The sequence below is a fragment of the Ambystoma mexicanum genome, chromosome 3p, assembly GCF_040938575.1.
Source record: "Ambystoma mexicanum isolate Mex_15411 chromosome 3p, UKY_AmexF1_1, whole genome shotgun sequence".
In the NCBI taxonomy this organism is placed as follows: domain Eukaryota; kingdom Metazoa; phylum Chordata; class Amphibia; order Caudata; family Ambystomatidae; genus Ambystoma; species Ambystoma mexicanum.
Genome location: NC_090925.1, coordinates 238,868,160 through 238,888,875, shown reverse-complemented (window position 1 = coordinate 238,888,875; position 20,716 = coordinate 238,868,160).

The following is a 20,716-nucleotide window of genomic DNA, read 5'->3' as shown; positions in this document are numbered from 1 at the left end:
CGTCAAAGTGAACTGCTCTTCCAAAGTATTACGTGTTGTGCCCCATAGTCATGTTCAGACTCCCATCCAACCTATGCTGAGCCTTGTGTTGTGCCCCATGGTCGCCATTAGACCTCATTTAATCCATTCTGCGCCCTCTGGTCGCTACTTGACTTATGTTGTGCCTTGTGTTGCGCCCTTTGGTTACTATTAGACCACACCGGACCTATGCTGAGCCCTGTGTTGTGCCCCATGGTCGCCATTAGACCTCATTTAATCCATGCTGCGCCCTCTGGTCGCTACTTGACTTATGTTGTGCCTTGTGTTGCGCCCTTTGGTTACTATTAGACCACACCGGACCTATGCTGAGCCCTGTGTTGTGCCCCATGGTCGCCATTAGACCTCATTTAATCCATGCTGCGCCCTCTGGTCGCTATTTGACTTATGTTGTGCCTTGTGTTGCGCCCTTTGTTTACTATTAGACCACACCGGACCTATGCTGAGCCCTGTGTTGTGCCCCATGGTCGCCATTAGACCTCATTTAATCCATGCTACGCCCTCTGGGCGCAACTTGACTAATGTTGTCCGCTGTGTTGTGCCTCATGGTCGCCATTAGACCTCACTTAACCTATGCTGCGTCCTTTGGTCGCTACTTGACTTATGTTGTGCCCTGTGTTGTGCCTCATGGTCGCCATTAGACCTCATTTAACCCATGCTGCGCCCTCTGGTCGCTACTTGACTAATGCTGTGCCCTGTGTTGTGCCTCATGGTCGCCATTAGACCTCATCTAACTTATGCTGCGCCCTTTGGTCGCTACTTGACTTATGTTGTGCCCTGTGCTGTGCCTCATGGTCACCATTAGACCTCATTTAACCCATGCTGCGCCCTCTGGTCGCTACTTGACTAATGCTGTGCCCTGTGTTGTGCCTCATGGTCGCCATTAGACCTCATCTAACTTATGCTGCGCCCTCTGGTCGCTATTTGACTTATGTTGTGCCCTGTGCTGTGCCTCATGTTCGCCATTAGACCTCATTTAACCTATGCTGCACTCTTTGGTCGCTACTTGACTTATGTTGTGCCCTGTGCTATGCCCTATGGTTGCCATTAGACCACATTCTCCGCCCACTGGAACTGGGAGGATGCTACACCTAGCATTAGCCCTCTGTACCATGGCTACAGTCACACAGGCTGTCCCTAGCAGTCAAGATCACATTGTTAAGTTAATAACACCTACCTCAAACTTTAGCCAACTCACTACTAACGCTATGCAACCCAATCTCTCCACATTCTGCAAGGCCCAAGAAACAACACTCTATGTCTCCCTACCCTGCACCACATCCAATAGAAACAACAGACTCCGCGCAAGACTAGCCAAACTACACGAACCACGGAGAAGAACCCTTCCGGCCTCCAACCTCAAAACTAACTACAAACCTAGCCCACTATTGCGTAGCCAATCCAAATGGCCCATTCAAACATCTACCTTGAATGTGAACACCCCCCAGTTTATTAACCTCCAAACCAAAGCTTCCCCCACTGTAGAAAAACATATCCGAGCTAACAAAACTCTTGAAGCCCCCCCCCTCTCAAGGGAGCGTCCTTAATGTTAGATCTCTAGTCGCTCACGCTACGGATATTGCCGATTTAATTACGGAAGGGAACCTGGATTATCTTGCAATTACGGAAACTTGGCTCCATAATGCAGCAGGACCTGTCCTTATGCTAGCTATCCCTGATGGCTACACCATAATCAGACAAGACTGTGATAATGCACGAGGTGGCGGCATTGCTATTATTTCTAAAACGGCTCTTGGTCTCAGACTAGCCCCTACCCAGCCTCTACATTCATGTGAAACCCTCACTGCCAAAATGCAGATAAACAACTCGCAATCCATTACCATACACCTTATATACAGACCACCCGGCCCTCTTGGTACCTTTGAGGAAGACTTGCATAATATAATTATGAACAACCTGAAACCTACCATGCAACTACTTATACTTGGTGACTTCAACTTAGGTTTTAACGATCAAACGGACAAAAATGCCACTGAAATAGCCAACACGATCAAAGCATTAGGCCTTACCCAAAAAGTCACTACACCCACCCACCTTAAAGGGAGAATATTGGACTGGGTAGCGGACATTAACTGCTCTGCCACTATCACTTCCATCCTGACTTTAGCATGGACAGACCATTCTCTGATCTTTCTTTCACTTATCTACTATCAGACCCACTCTACCGGCTCGACCACGAGCGCCTCCATGCCCAACCAGAAGTAATAAAAGTATTACGGCAGAAAAAATCATCCCCGCCATACTGCCTACTCTCAATGCACTGCCTGATAATCTCGACCCCAGCGGCCTAGTTCAGGAATTTAACAATATCATGCTCACCACATTGGATAAAATTGCTCCTATCAAACTTAGACCGAGCGAAACCCATAGCCCACCTAAACAAATGGTTCACCCCACAACTCAAAGACCTTCGCACCTTAAAGAACAAAAGTGAAACAAATTGGAGACTATGCCCCTCTAGTGAGAATAAAGCTAAATTAACTGCACTTTCCTCACATTACAAAAGGAAATCTGCCAAGTAAAACGTGACTCCTACGATGAACGTATTGCGAATTCAAACTCAAGCATGAAAGAACTCTTCTGCATACTCAAAGAACTAGAGTCCCCTACTGCTATCCCGGACGTCTGCACCAAGGACAAATCTTGGTGCACAGATATACAACAAGTCTTAGCGCATAAAATGGACACACTGCAGAATAAAATCGAACTAAAAAAGAAGGCTCTAAACTTACTGCATTCGACTAACACTCTCCTGCCCAACGAGCTACCACCGGCACATAATACTACATTTCACTTCTCTAAAATGTCCATCCTAGAGGTAGAAACAATCATCCTATCTCTGAAGCCTTCAAACTGGAAAGGTGATATCTGCCCTGCACAGCTAATAAAAGATGCTACTAGAGAATTCTCCCCATTTATCACCAAACTGATAAATGCCTCATTTGCTACAGGAACTATACCTGCCAACCTCAAGCAATCCTGGGTGCTACCACTCCTCAAAAACAGACACTTGATCCCCTCATTCCTACAAACTACCGGCCTATTACCACGGTCCCATTTTTATTAAAAATACTGGATAAGGCCTGTAGGGTATTTGGTGGCGATTTGGGGCCTGACGGTATTTTCTTACCGCCGAAAAATAACTTAGCAACAATCACTCCTTGTATTCAGATTGGGCCATGTACAACAATAATACAGTGGACATGCATTATTTCAGCACACAGACATGCGTATTTGGTATGCATGGTTGGTATGTGTGGTTGGTGGTATTTTGGTGAGCATAATTCCCTTGTTTTATTTGTGGCCCCAATATCCAGAACCCCTTATTTTTGCTTAGATTTTTCGTGTAATCACTAGAGAGACCTCAGGCTTGCATTTCAGGAACACCACATTTTCATTTTTAGTGTGCCACCATGGGCAATTTCTCTCTGTCTTATCTACGGCAGCGAGCTATCATGTGGTATTTTCACTATCTTATATACGGTAGTGAACTATGTCCCGGGCCTCCCTTTTTGCTGACTTATAGACCTCCGACAAACTACAACACACACAGTTAGTTATAATTGTTCATACTGAATTACATTGTGCACCCGGCTGCAGCAAATTTGACGTTTAGCTACCTTGAAAATGACAATTGCACTGTCTAAACATCTCCCCACATCATCAGCACTGTATTGGTAAATATAAAACACACCACCCGTCTGCTTTCAAATTTTTTTGTGTATTATAAAAGTTGCATTTAAACACGATCTCACTCTTTACAGAAATAAATAAAATAGCACAGTAACAGCATTGTCTGTGATACACTGAAAAGAGAGTGGCGGAGACAAGTACTCAATTTGCAACATTAAACATGTGATTAAAGCACAGGAATCTCCTTTCCTACACTGACTGAATATTCTCGTACACACTCAGCCCCCACACTTCTGTAATTACCTTATCTGTTCAGCATGAGTTTTCTTCAGCCGTTCTCTTTCTGAATTTGGCTCCCTTGAAGATTAACCCCAGTGAAAACAAGCGCCTTTCGTTCTCAAACCGGGGTTATTGCCTGGAATTCTCAGCTTTTGCAGCAGGAATGCTTCAGCCAGGAATCAGGTCCTTCTCCCAGCTCTGCCAAATCCCGACTGTCCTCCCCCTCTCCTCAAGCTTGCCCAGCAAAACTCTCATCACTGTCTCTAGCATGATACTTGCTATGACGCTGCTCCAATCAGAAATCAATCATGCCATCTCCTCCCTCACTACACAATGGCTCATTTCTACAGTAATTATTTGTAACCAACTGATTTCCTGTTCCTTCGAGTCCTTTTGCTTCCTGTAGTTATGTGGACAGAGCAGCAGAGAAAAGAAAAAAATGAATGTGCGTTTAAAAGTTCACTTTCAGAGTAGGCCTAATTCTGCAGTGGAGACACATTTTTATTAGTGGGTTATGTTAAATGCAGTTTTATTAGTCAGGTTATTTATTAATAATGTTAGTTATTAATTTTCAAATGTGTCTCTTGCACCATAGGCATTTCAGGTGAAAAATAGTGTGCATTTTTGAGTGTGCACGTGTGCTTTTAACTGTAAAAATAGATTTGCATCTTATATGTTAAAATCGTTTTTGACTGAATAGCCTGTCTTTACTTATATGTCCATGTTAATCTGGCAACATATATAGCAATGCACCACACCCATGTGGTGGTGCTGCATCAAAAAAAAATTGCTACCTGTGCAGTAGTGCTGTACTCTGTGCTGTAACACGCCAAATATCCTTACATACCCTCCTTTTGTTTTTAGAACTTGGCTATGCTCCAAGCCAATTCCTAAAAACAACTTGTTCTTTTTTTTTTCTTTTAAAATGCATGTGTATTGGTATATCTTTCTCTTCCTGACGTAGCTAGTAAAATCAGTAACATTTTCATTTTTACTGATAGCACAATCAACCATCCACCCATGATTAGCACCAGGACAGCCAAACCCACTATTGAGCGTTCCCCCCAGGTTCCCCAATTAAATCTTTCCACTTCTATTATCCCCAGATTACTCATTGTAATATTGTTTTTTCTCAAATTCATTTTTATAACATGTCTTTCTTTGTGATTCAATAAATATTCCACATCCGGATGTATTGGAAAAGTATCCCTTTGAAAAATATCGATATTTTCCACTTGACTTTCCCAAACATCATTTGTTACATGAAACAATGTTAACCCCCCAATTGACACAATTGTATCCTTTGGAACCTGTAAATAAAAAACATTATATTTCACCTGTTTAACCACGTATGTTCCATGGTTTAAATGTACTACCGTCATGTTCTTTAAACAGGTGCTGACCAACCATTTACCTCTGATCATCTTAGCCTGAGCCATTTCTTCACTCCCCATATTGCTAATAATCACTTCACATACCTCTGATATACTTGGGTCGGATTTCAAACCACAAATAGCATCTGTGGCATCAGGAACAAACGGTTTAACTGGACACATATAACTTTGTTCTTTAAATTTTACACATGTTTCCAGGTTTGGTATTAAATAAACTTCAGGTTCCCATGACTGAAATGCCACCACTTCTGGAGACTTAATCTTAATAAATTTGTCCTCTTGCCAAAATCCCACGTTGTGTACCCACTTCGTTTGGTAAATAAGTTCAGGGGCTACATATGGGATGCATAGCAAAAATCCGATCTCTAGTCTTTCCAAGTCCACATATAACGGCATTGCATTACCCATTTCGAATGCAATTTTTACCTGTATTATATCAATTTCCCTCCTGGTCAATCTTTCTATCATTTGACGAATAATATCCTGCGAAACAAAATAGAAGGGGATATGTCCTTCAATCAATTGTGAAACTGCCGTTTGAACTTCTCTCATATAATTCGTTAATAGTCTATCAACAGGACTCATTATGTTCAATATTTCATTTTAAGTTCTATCATGCTTAAGTATTCTTTTAGTCGCCCGTTCCATTACATCCGCTTGTTCATTTAGAATTATTGCAGTTTCATTTATCAATCTTACTTGTTCATCCAGTCCCCCTCTAATTCCATCTAATGTTTTTTGTATTATTTCTAGGTCAATACTCAGTTGTTGCGCTTTAGTACTCAGTGTTCCTACCAAAATAGAATTGGCTGTTGATATTGTGGTGCCTATTATGGCTCCAACTATAGACATTACCAATGATATCGCGAGCATCACCGCACCTCTCTTTCCTCTCTTCTTCTTAATGTCGGCTGAATTCACGAATGTTTTTTCCAATTGCATTAATATATCTCTTATTGACTGCTTAGTGTCCTCTTTTCTTATTTCCAGCCACTCTTTAGTCTGTTCAATCTTAATTCCGGTATTGTTCAAGTGTTTTTCAATCAAAATCTCAGGATTCAATGGTATGTATATATTTTGGAAAATCATCCTTCTATCACTCATGATGAATCCTGGTGCCTCTTCCACCGCGATACCAGATGCTGGTCCAGGTTCAATGACAACCTGTGCTTCTGAATTCTTGAAGATCCCTCCAAATATCATCATCATTAACCATATCATCGGTATCATCTTCAATGCTGATCGCTTTGCAGCCTTGGTCTTCACCCCTCTTTGGGGCTTTCCCGGAATCCGTCCACGTGGGCTCCAGGACTCCATCGTCTCCCGTGGGCTCTGATCCCGGAACCTCCGACCAAATAATGTTAATTTTCTAAATCAAATAGAAAAAAAACAAATTAAGTACATAGCACAATACTAACTTCACCTTTTTGCCAAAAATAAAACATGCTTGGTAAAAATATTTCGTTTTTTTTTTCTGACTAAAACACAAGTTAAAAAGGAAACAAGCACATATAAAACAGCATTCAATATGTAATACATTTTCTCTCTGCACACCAACCATGAGCTTCCATTATATATATATATATATATTTATTTCTTTATTATATATTTTTACATATATTACAGTGTTTATGTGCCATTATAACAATCAACTTTTTAACTTCTTTGTCACTGCCTCCTGATTGTACCCATTTATTTTCTCTTTTTGTGTTCAAGGGACTTTATCTGTTTCTACATGCTCAAGCTGCCTGATCTCATGTCTGGGATGGCATGGTTTGATTTGATTTACATGGACAAACTGCTCTATTGCCGTTTCACCTTCATTTTTCAAAATTTTATAAACTACAGGAGAGACCTTATCTATAATTCGAAATGGCCCCTGCCAGGCTGCTAGAAATTTAGAATTTTTCTGTTTACTTTTACCAAAATGAAACTTGTACACCTGATCCCCTACACTGTATTCCTTTACTGATGTCTTTTTGTCATAATAAGACTTTGCACTGTCAGCAGCTCTTTCCAGATTTCTCTGCACAAAAGCAAATGCATGTTGCAAATACCTCCTCAGTTCATCAATATATTCATGAACTGTGGATGCACTCACAAGTGTCTGCTCATGTGTTCTGTATAGTAGGTGTTGTGGTAACACCATTTTCCTACCTGTCAAGACCTCATGGGGGCTAACACCTGTTGCTTTGGCAGGAGTTGATCTGATTGCCATCAAAACCAACGGTAAACGTAAATCCCAGCTGGAACCTGCTTCTGCCACAAATGTCTTTAAAATATCCACAACAGACCTATTGCTTCTTTCAACTGTACCTGAAGACGCTGCCCGATATGCGATATGTAGTTTCCTTTTCACACCTAGTATTTGCCATACCTTACTCATTAGAGTACTTGTGAAATGACTTCCTCTGTCTGACTCAATTCTTTGTGGCAACCCAAACCTTGAGAACACATGGTTCACCAGCAATGTGGCTGCTGTTTGCGCACTACAATCTGGTGCAGGAATACATTCAATCCACTTTGACATCAAACATACCACACTCAAAATATAACGGCTTCCCCTACTCGACCTTTTTAAAGGACCTACATAGTCTATTTGCAAATCTGACCATGGGAGAGTTAGGCCTCTTTTCATCAATGGTGCTCTATGCATTGGTGAAGCAGGTTTAAATTGGGCGCATACTAGACATCCTCTAGTATATAATTCCACATCTTGGGACATATGTGGCCAGTAAGCATAATCTTTTAGTATTTCTAATGTTTTTTGTGAACCTCTATGGCCTGCAGTTATGGCATCATGTGCATGGTGTAGCATTAGCCCTCTGAATGAAAGGGGTACTACCCACTGTATTTGTCCTGTTATGGACTCTCTAATCATGAGTCCATCCTGTAATCTAATTCGTGTTTTGTTCTTTAATAGCACCCTCAACTCTTCTTTTCCGATACAATCATTTTCTGTTAAAGAATTTTGTTCGGGATCTATCAAATGATTATAATAGATTCCCAAAATTCGATAATTCTTTTGTGCCTCAATCAAATCTTGGTCTGGCGTGTCATGACTCCACTGCACCACCGGTTGATCTACCTCCTTTGGTGCTTTAGAACGTGTCACTGCATCAATTTGTATTTCACCCATTAAATAATCAATAGGTCGCAATTCTCCCATCACAGCCCCAATCTTAGCCAGGTGGTCTGCCTTATCATTTCCCTCCTTATCCTCTCCTGGTGTTTTTAAATGCCCACGAATTTTTCTCCAGTATATTGTTAAATTATTCTCTGACACCAATTTGTCTATGGCTTGTATCATTTTTCCATGTTTAAGTGGCTTTTTGTTGTATGTAACCATGCCTCTTGCTTTCCAACCAGGCAAATACTCCACAAAGCTATTCTGTGCATAGTCAGAATCAGTCACCAGGACAATTTCACTGAACTTTTTATCAACTACAGAAGCAATTGCTTTATAAATGGCTGCCAATTCCACCACCTGACTGCTCCTATCTCCAATCCTCATCCCTATACTGGGGACACCTTCACATTTCAACCAGACATTTTCTATTCCTGCCACTAATTGTTTATTACTGTCATTTTCAATGTGAAAAGCACAACCATCCACATATACAGTTGGCAAATCCTTGCATGTTTTTTCATCAAAAGCTTTGTGTGGTGATTGTTCAAATTCCTGCAAACTAGTTTCCACTTCGATTTCATTTGGTATTTGTTCAGCTGCACAGTCATGTAAGTCAGCTAACCCTTGAGCAATTGGGTTCTTTTTATTTTGTCCATATCTCACTTCTACGGGAAAACCTTGTAATGCCAGCGTCCATGAAGTGATTCTGGATTGTGCTAGATTCCCTGATCTAATTCTTTTACTCTCTAAAAATTGCAAAGGTTGATGATTTGTTTCAATAATCACCTTTTCTCCCTGAACAATGGGGCGGAAATGTTGTAGCGCCCACACAGTGGTTAATAGGGCCTTTTCACATTCATTAAATTTCATTTCAACTTGGGAAAATGCCTTTCTTGCATATGCAATGGTTTTGTGATTCAAATCGTGTTTTTGTGATAACACTGCTGACATACAATGTTCAGAAAAACCTATTTCTATAAAGAAATCCCTGTCCTTTATGGGGTATGCTAAACATGGTGCCTTTACAAGACATTCCTTAAATTTAGCCACTGCATCAGACTGCTCTTTTTCCCATTTCCAGGGAGTATTCAGTTTAAGCAGTTTAGTCAATGATTGAGTGATTTCTGCATAATTTTCAATGAACTTCTGTTATGGCCTGTCATCCCTAATAAACTTTTTACTCCTTTCACATTTTTAGGATCTTTTAATCTTCGTATGGCCTCTATTTTCTTCTTTTGTGGATTTAGCCCATGTTCAGTCACTTCATGCCCTAGAAAGTTCACTTTTTTCTTGCAGCATTGTGCTTTTTGCAAAGATACTTTGGTGCCTGCTTTCTGCAATTGGCCAAGTACATGTCTTATTTCATCAAAATGGCTTTTCAGGCTTTCATTTTTTATCAGGACATCGTCCACATAAACTATTGTTCCTCTTCGCGCTGCATCCGGCATGGCCTTTCTCAAAAATATGCAAAATTCACTCCCACTATTGATGTACCCGAACGGATCTCTAAGCCAGGCATATTGAGTCCTGTCAAATGTAAAGGAAAATAAATGTTGTATCTCCTCTGCCAATGGCACGCACCAATATCCAGAGGTGAAATCTAATGTGATAAATACATTTCAACCATGTACCTGAGCTAGGCCCTGATCAATGAATGGCAGTGGCCATCTAGATACTGGTACTCTTTTATTTAACTCTCTCAAGTCTGCACACAGCCGCCATTGACCATTTGGCTTTAACACACCTAAAATAGGTGTATTGGATGTGCTATGAATGGGCCTGATGATTCCCCGTGATTCCACATTTTTAATAATCTCTGCCAATGATTCTAAACATGCCAGCGGTAGTCTATACTGGCGTAGAAACACTGGATTTCTGCTACACCCTTCTGGTAATGTGGCCACATGTAAATCAGTTAAACCACAATCATAAGCATCTTTTGCAAATACATCCTTAAACTCCATAAATATCTCCCTCAGATTGTCCCTATCCTCATTGCTTTCACACGCATCCGCTAAGGAGATCTGCTCTTCTACCATTTTGGAAAATTCTGGAAAATCTTCTGGTAAGGGAATCTCGGCGCTTTCCTCTAACTGTGTGGCTGTGTCTTTTTGTAAAGCTGCCACTCTTAAATATTTTGGCATATCAGCTTCCACTTCAATGGGCTGATTTTCTGTTTCATTTTCATTTAAATTAAATATTATGCAATCCTCTTGATGGCAGCACACTGTCTCATTTGAATCATAAGGATACACAGAATTAATTTTAAATATTCCTTTGGGCTGAGAGTCCAGGTGTTCTGGCAACTCAGCCTTGGCATCTACATACTTTTCAGGAATATTTCCAATCACCATGTTATTTAAATCTGCCGTATAATGTGATTTTTGTATGGCCATTCCTAATGGGGAGTTTTCCTCTAAATGAATATCCTGACAACCTTTATTATTTACCATACTTTTTACAGATCCTTCACCAATATCTACCAATGGAATGTATTCATAATCCAGGCCTTGCTGTTTTATGGATTCATTCAGGCATACAAATGCATCAGAGCCTTTCATCTGCTGTCCATTTTTGCATTTCAGTGTTATTGCAAACTGTTTTGTAAATGCAGGAATAATAGTATCTTTCCTCATTTGTAATTCGATTGCATAAGGAACCAGTTGTGCACAATGATAAGCCCTTCTTTTGTCTTCAAATTCAGGTTCCGGACCACCTAGGCGTGACCATATTTTTTTATTAAGGAAATCTAACACCATACACATTCTGTGCATGATGTCATTGCCCATGTAAAATTCATTTTGTGCTCCACTCACTATCCATACATTATGGTAAATTGTTTTCTGCCCAATGCTAATTTTAAGCATGCATCTGCCTGCAATTCGGTTTTCAAAGTCTGGACTGTCCAACCCAGAAACATATTGGTTTTTAATCCTAAATCTCGGGATTTCTTCCCTCTCCATTATTTTTTGCAACAATTTCTCATTAATGAAACTCCTTTCATGTCCAAGCGCTAAAGTGGCTTTTATTGTTTTAAAATAGTCATTTATACCAACATGAACCCATGGTTGCTCATCTTCCATGTGTATTTCTGCCAGAGTGGTAATGTGTTTTTCTGAATCTGTTTTAGGAGCAATATTCTGTTTGCATGTTTTCTCTTTTAAATAAAAACGTAATGTGTGCTCATCTATGGCAGTCTGCCAATTTTTCCTTGGGTCCAAGTATATTTGTACAGGTAGTTTTTCATTGTCGCTCTGCATTTTGTCTTGACACATTAATATAACAGTGACACTAGGTATGCAGCTATTCTGGAGATATACCTCCACAGCATCATTTGTTTTGGCAACGGTGTGACATTCATTTATATTGCTGTTTTGTGATTTTAGTTTCTTAGGCCTCAATGGTTTTTTGGTTAAGGACCACAGCACTCCATTCACCCCATCTATTAGAGGAGACAATCTTTTCAGACAATCTGTCCCCATCAGAAATGGAATTTCACAAATAGATGTGATCAATACCTCTTGTTTCATTCTGTGCTTTCCTATTTTTATGTCAACCTCAGTTACACCTATGATGGGCACCTCCTCCCCATTAAAGTTATGCACTGGACCTTGATTTTCCTTCACTGTGATCTGACTCTGTGGGGGTCTCCCTTCATTGATACTCTTTACCAGCTCCTTGGACATAATTGTGGCCTGTGCGCCAGTGTCAATCATAGTAAAGGTGTGGCATTTTTCTTCTACAGTGATGGGTGCATAATATCTGTCCTCAACTTCCTCTAATACACATAAGAAATGTGAATTCTTACTGATTTCAGGGATCACCTTTCTCAGGTCTTTTTCACTTTTGGCTAAACACATTGGTAAATGGAAAGACATTTTTCCCTCCTTTTTACCCATTTCTGCGCGAGAGACTTTATTCATTTCTCCATGATCAGAGGTTTTTTGGAGTGTGGCCACTGTTCGCCCATCCATCTGGGTAACATCAGAGACCACATTACAACCTTCCAACTGAACATGTGTAACAACATCATTCAGCAATTTGTCATTTTTTGATTCTGTGCATTTGTGATCATTTAGTGTGATACCAGCCCTTTCAGCCTCTTCAAAAATATGTGGCTCAAAGAGTTCTTCAGGTGATTGACTTGTACCCTCCTTGTGAGTATTTCCTTTTTCTGTCTGTGTTTGGTCATTGTTTTGCTTGCCCAGGGAAGGAGCTATAGCATCCCCATTTACTCACTGTCCACAGGTATTCCCCATGCATGAGTCATTTTTCTTAAATCTGTCCCTTTGTTCTTTTGGAATTCCTAATGTTTCTTTTTCATTTGTACAAATCTTTTCTGTTTTATTTAGCTCTAGGTTAAACCGTACCTCTTTTTTAGAAGTATTTGCACTTTCTGTCACAAGTTCATTTACTGGCACTGTCACATTTAATCCATTAGGCATCTCAGAGTCGTTATGCAAAATTATATCAGAGCAATCTGTCATTTTGGCACTGCAGTTATCATGAGTACTTAGTCACTTTTCGGAAGCCCCCCTGTCATTGCTATGGCCATCAGCCCCCTCTTTGGAAGGTTGTTTTTGCGCTGTACAGAGCTTTCCTATTTGCTCAGCTAACATTTTCACTTGGGCCTCAAGGCACTGGAACCTTTCCATCTCTCTAGGTTCCTCTTTCTGTCGTCTAGGTCGATATTGGTTGTTTTCCCCCTGATTGGATCTATTCTGATACCTCTCAGGTGATTGATGTTGGTTGGGATGGTTTCTGAACTCTTGATTCATTTGTGGAGGGGAGCGGGTTGCACCCATCCTTTGATTATAGTCCCCTGGTGGGGAATCATTGTACTGACGTGGATTGTAGTTCACGTTTTGCCTCATGTCCTGTCTCTCAGATTGTGGGTACTGGCCCCGAGGTTGATTTCCATTATCAGTAAATCGATCCACATATCGGGGCCTATCCTGATTACCATATATCATGGTGTTGGGATCAAATCTGCTCTGTATCCCCAATGACTGGTAGGGACCATCATTTCTTTGATCTTGATTTTGTCTCTGGTTATTGTTCATACCTGCCATATCAGGCCGATATCCTACCCGGGGTCTGTCCCCTAAATACCTAGGGCTGATGTAGCTCTCTCTATTACTAGGATCATGTGATTGGAACATTGGTACAGGAAATGGCGATCTTTGTTGATTACCCCTTTGTTCAGGTGTCACATTATTTTTACCTTGGCTTTGAGCAGACTCAAGGGACATTTTGGCTGACCTGATTTCCATTACTGTGGCTGAGGGTTCTTTAGATTTAGGTCTAGTATCTTTAATTTTATCACTTTCTCTACCCTGACAATAGAGTACCTCATATAGTTTTGTGCTTTGATGTACAATCCATTCAAGGGACTTGTCACGGTCAAATTCACGGACCAATTGGGATATGATGTCTTTCTGTAGCCCATAGAAGTATGCAGTTTTAAACTCATTGGAATTTGAGTCAAAAGATACATCAAAGCGAGAAAATGCTCTTTTTAAGTCCTGTAAAAATTGGCGAGGGGATGTATTAGGTCCAGCAGTAATTGTGTAAGCGACTTTCTTTGCCTCCTGCAATGACTGAAAAGGAGAAAAATGACGCCTAATTTCTTTTTCAAACTCCAACCAGGTCATATTCTGCTGTTCATTTAATCCCCTTATGATGCTGGCCGTCGGGGCATCTAAAGTTAAATGAAAATATTGTCTGTACTGTTCCTTAGTTATCTGGAGTGCTTTAAAAATGTCATGCATCGCTTCTAAGTGATCCTCAATGCAGCATTCACCTCCCTTTTTAAATGGTTTGATCAGGGCTTTAATGGATTTCATTATTTTTATGGGGCTACTTGTTGCAATGCATGGAATTGCACTATTTTGTGATTCAATCCTGTTTTCAGGTGTATGAGATTGGTGGCTGCCCCCAATGGGAGTATCAAATCCCCCAAGGGCGCTGCAACCAAGTTCAGTCACCGGCCCAGTCACTGGAGCACTAGCTCTTTGGGCAGAGCTAGAATTCACCTCCACTCCATTGAATGTGGTACCCTGCCGCCTCTCCTGGGACCTGGGAATGCACATTTGCTGTTCTAAGTCCTTACACTTTTTAAGGAGTCTGTTTGCTTCATTTTGCAAATAGTTGTTTTCATCACTCATCTTATTAATCACCTCCTGCATGTCGCACATTTGCATTTGGCATTCATTGAACTCTTTATTTCTCTTGTCTCTTTCTTGAATCATTTGAATCATTTCTTGTTCTGCACTCTGGAGATCACATTCTTTTTCACAATGTTCTTTTTGTAAAATCTGCATTTCTGAAACAACCTCATCTTTATTCTGTCTAATGTGGTCCACTAAGGCTTTTAAGTGTACCAATTCTTGCTCACTATCCTCAAATTGTTTCTTGCTTTTGGATAACTGAGTATCAAAGTCTCTGCATTTTAATTGCATGTCTTTTTGGCATACATCCAATTCTGCTCTCAACATTTCCTGATTTTTACTTGCCCCATCTAATTCAGTCTTTAACCTGTTAATTAGCTGAGTATCATTCTCCTGCATTCGCAGGGACTTATTCAAAATAAACCATATTTTGCCGCATAGCCCTATTAAACAGTCTTTCTCTGCACTTTTATCGGCTGCATTCAATAATCTTGTAAGGCAGACCTGAATTATGCTGCCTTCTGCAAAAATATTGTCTAGTTTTTCTTTCTGCACCTCACCCTGAATGCGATCACGCCATTCTAACGTGCTATTCGACGACCAAGTCCCATGTGCAAACAACTTTGCCTCTAAATATTGCACTAGGTCTGAGAATGTGGTTTCCCTTTGTGACATTCTGAAATTCGTTTTTAGTGGCATTATTACTGCTATTATAAAATGGGTTCCTTTTAATGTGCAAATGGCAGTGTGAGACACGCTTGCCACGACCAGTAGGTTCTCTATGATCACTTTCCCGGCCTGCAATGCACCATAAATATGTAGGGTATTTTGTGGCGATTTGGGGCCTGACGGTATTTTCTTACCGCCGAAAAATAATTTAGCAACAATCACTCCTTGTATTCAGATTGGGCCATGTACAACAATAATACAGTGGACATGCATTATTTCAGCACACAGACATGCGTATTTGGTATGCGTGGTTGGTATGCGTGGTTGGTGGTATTTTGGTGAGCATAATTCCCTTGTTTTATTTGTGGCCCCAATATCCAGAACCCCTTATTTTTGCTTAGATTTTTCGTGTAATCACTAGAGAGACCTCAGGCTTGCATTTCAGGAACACCACATTTTCATTTTTAGTGTGCCACCATGGGCAATTTCTCTCTGTCTTATCTACGGCAGCGAGCTATCATGTGGTATTTTCACTATCTTATGTACGGTAGTGAACTATGTCCCGGGCCTCCCTTTTTGCCGACTCATAGACCTCCGACAAACTACAACACACACAGTTAGTTATAATTGCTCATACTGAATTACATTGTGCACCCGGCTGCAGCAAATTTGATGTTTAGCTACCTTGAAAATGACAATTGCACTGTCTAAACATCTCCCCACATCATCAGCACTGTATTGGTAAATATAAAACACACCACCCGTCTGCTTTCAAATATTTTTGTGTATTATAAAAGTTGCATTTAAACACTATCTCACTCTTTACAGAAATAAATAAAATAGCACAGTAACAGCATTGTCTGTGATACACTGAAAAGAGAGTGGCGGAGACAAGAACTCAATTTGCAACATTAAACATGTGATTAAAGCACAGGAATCTCCTTTCCTACACTGACTGAATATTCTCGTACACACTCAGCCCCCACACTTCTGTAATTACCTTATCTGTTCAGCATGAGTTTTCTTCAGCCGTTCTCTTTCTGAATTTGGCTCCCTTGAAGATTAACCCCAGTGAAAACAAGCCTCTTTCGTTCTCAAACCGGGGTTATTGCCTGGAATTCTCAGCTTTTGCAGCAGGAATGCTTCAGCCAGGAAACAGGTCCTTCTCCCAGCTCTGCCAAATCCCGACTGTCCTCCCCCTCTCCTCAAGCTTGCCCAGCAAAACTCTCATCACTGTCTCTAGCATGATACTTGCTATGACGCTGCTCCAATCAGAAATCAATCATGCCATCACCTCCCTCACTACACAATGGCTCATTTCTAAAGTAATTATTTGTAACCAACTGATTTCCTGTTCCTTCGAGTCCTTTTGCTTCCTGTAGTTATGTGGACAGAGCAGCAGAGAAAAAGAAAAAAATGAATGTGCGTTTAAAAGTTCACTTTCAGAGTAGGCCTAATTCTGCAGTGGAGACACATTTTTATTAGTGGGTTATGTTAAATGCAGTTTTATTAGTCAGGTTATTGATTAATAATGTTAGTTATTAATTTTCAAATGTGTCTCTTGCACCATAGGCATTTCAGGTGAAAAATAGTGTGCATTTTTGAGTGTGCACGTGTGCTTTTAACTGTAAAAATAGATTTGCATCTTATATGTTAAAATCGTTTTTGACTGAATAGCCTGTCTTTACTTATATGTCCATGTTAATCTGGCAACACATATAGCAATGCACCACACCCATGTGGTGGTGCTGCATCAAACAAAAATTGCTACCTGTGCAGTAGTGCTGTACTCTGTGCTGTAACACGCCAAATATCCTTACAGGCCGCCTACACTCAAATTCAGAAGCATTTAGAATTGCACAAACTCCTGGGCAACAGACAATCTGGCTTCTGTCCACTGCACGGAACTGAGACTGCCCTAAACGACCTTAAGTCCCAAATAGACGAGTTGAGAGACAAAGGAAGGACAGTACTCCTGCTACTACTCGACCTCTCCGCTGCTTTCGACCTGGTCAACCACAAGGTCCTACGTCGGCACCTTGACTCTGCAGCTCACTTCTCCACGGATGCTATCAAGTGGATCGAGTCCTTCCTGAGTGAGAGGACCATGAGAATCTTCTCCCCCTCAGCTTCGGCCGATCCTTCACCCATCCTATGTGGTGTTCCCCAAGGATCCTGTGTCTCGCCTACCCTCTATAACATCTTCACTAAGCCACTGTTCGACGATCTGGACCAGCTGGGTATCACCTACACTAACTATGCAGATGATACTCAGATTCTCCTACCACTTTCTGGGGATTACGGTACGAACATGGGCCTAGTGAACAAAATTTACCTTGTCATCCAAGCATGGATGGCCACTCACGGACTGTGCTTGAACGATGATAAGGCTGAACTAATAATACTGGGTTCGCAGGCCAATATTAAATAATTAGGTCAAGAATATCCATCTTTCAATATTGACGGCAATACTATTAAAGTCTCCAAGGAAGTAAAAACCTTGGGATTTTACTTGGACTCCACACTATCTTTTGACAAGCAGGTCAAATCCCTTACCTCGGCGACGGCTTACACATGCAAACTTCTTAGAGCTGGTAAACCGTTCCTCTCTGACAATAGTTGTCTGATCCTGGCTAGAGCTCTTATACTCTCTAGAATCGACTATTGTAATGCCCTCTACATTGGGGCTAACAAATCCACTATTCAAAAGCTCCAAACGCTACAGAATAACGCCTTAAGAGCAGCCCTTGGCATAAACAAGAAAACCCACATTTCTGCCCTGAGACGTCAACACAAATGGCTCTCCACATCCAATAAAATACTTCTAAAAACACTCTCCTTGACTCATAAAGCCTTGAACAATGCGGCCCCGTTACCTTATAGACAAACTTCAGAGAAGAACTAGAAGTGGGAACGCCTAAATATCCCCAAATACAAACTACCATCGGGGGTAATGGCTTCACTGTTAAGGCCGCCAAAAACTGGAATTCACTGCCCCAGGAGTTGAGGGCTGACCAACCATATCCACTCTTCAGGAAAAATTTAATAAAACACATCACTGCCACCAATCCTTAGCCTCCCATCACCCTCTCCCCTGAAGACACTATCCTGCAATTAAGAAAACAGTATATCCTGCTATATTCTTTCTTTATGTAAATATTGTAGCCTATATAAGCTTAACTGTAACCATATAAGCTTTATATCCTTAGTGCATGTACCTCTGCTTCAGTCCTATTGTTCATATTGTATAGATCCAGTATTCATGCAAAAATTGTTCATCTTGCTCTATGTAAATTCTGTAACCTGTGTATACGTAACTATGTAAGCCGTGCATTTCCTTGTCATTGCGCCCTTTTACTTACGAGTCTGGTGCGCTTAACAAATGAATAAACAAACAAACAAACAAACAAACAAACAAACACATCCGGCCAACCACTTACTCTCACTCATTGCCATCTGTTTAATAATAAAACATGTAATAAAAAAAAATTCCAACAAAAAAGATACAAAGTAATCACTGCTGTTTCTTTTCATGTTGGCCACATGTAAATCTGCCACACAAGGAATAGATGTGTTGGATAATGCCAGCTTGATGTGCCAGTAGCATCTTTTCTACCATGATTGCTTTCAGGGTGTTCATGCTTTTTGTGAAAGCCACCATTAAACATATTCTTAACAAAAATGTCCCTACAGAGAGACCGCTATACATGTTTTTCTTTTTTAAAACAGTCTGTGATTTTTGGGGTTCGCCAAATCAACCCTACAGTCAGGTTTACCATAGAACGAATTTTAGGAAACCAGAGTGTGTGCTTTGCCTGAGGGAGACAGCTAGTGCCAAAACAATGTACTTGACATGTTGCATTTGAAATTTTACTTTAACCGAAAAGACATATAATGCTTTAGATTGGTATTTGATTTATCATCGATATCACAGGTCTGCTGGATGTTGAGGTTAGGTATCCTATGTTTTTGGTACAATTAATTTGTTTTTATTAAAGAAATGTTCTTTCGATAAAACTCGCCTCTTGCAACTATTTTCGCTCCGCCTCATTGTACACCCTGGACTGAGCAATTTGCCTTTTCCCTCTATGTCATGGGTATTTTGCTCCAATGACTGTCCCAAGCCTTGCACTTGTATTTTATTGTATTTTGAGCTGCAAAGAGGTTACCTACTCCATGCCGACCTATGTCATCCATGTGTATTTAAGTTTCACTATAACAGCTGCACTCGACAGGCTGCTTAGTGTGAGCTGAAATTGACAACTTCTATGTAATCACATAATGCAGCCTCGATGATTCCCTCAGTCAATGACAATACATGGCTTGATTAAATACGAGGTTGCTTTTTTCCTTGAATACATTTTACCTAACAAAAACACTTCTGAAGAAATCTATTCTCTGGTTCAAAAGGTTTTATTTTAGTAACAAGATAATATGCAGCAACATATGCTTGACTGAATATGGGTAAAACTGACATGCAAGTTAAATGCAACCAGCAGGTCCTCCACCTGTGTTTTGCTCAAGGTATGTTGCCCTTGTCTTATTTTCAGTTATTTTGCAGGTATTTAGTAATAACGTCTGCATTTCAAAACAGATCAAGCTGTTTCATATCACCTATTTAAATATTTCAATTATTAGTACTTTTCATTTTGTGACACGGCTTTCAGTTTTTGTTGTGACATTCCATGGAAGAGCATCTTTAAAACACTGATAAGCCGTCAACACTTCAAAGAAGAAAATAGAATCTGCTCCTCGATCTGAACTGAAAATAGCACACCCAACCCCCGTCAGTCCTTTCCTGCAACAATTACCATGAATAAGGAAAGATCTCAAATGTGCTCTAGTTAGGAAAGCCTTCCATCAGGGAAACTGATCACATACTGAATACAAGGGACTGTGCCAGTCAAGTGAGCAAGGGGATGGGTGGTGCAAATGACCGAGCCCATTACCATCACACTACGCACGATATGCCAAGTGATGCCCTCCACCAAATCAGCTTTGACCCTATGTTCAACGAACAATATCATACTTGCCGAACTGGGAATGGTGATCTAGCTTATTAACAATTGTCATTACATCTACGTCTTGCGCTCTGGGACTTGTAGTACTTATTGCTCATTACAAAGCCAACCCCACTGGTCACTGCATGGAAGCGAAAGCAGGACTTGATATCCCACTACGGTATATCAGCAACAGCCATGCATGGCACATAGTGACAAACATCCACTTATAGATATTTCAGATGGTGTGGCTCACAAGAGGACACCTCACTGTAACCCAAATCACCACCATGCATGCTCCTGTGGAATACATTGACTTTCTCCTTGACTCAAAACCAAATTTCGCCTGCCCTCCATCCGCTGTTTAGAAAATTAGGCATGTAC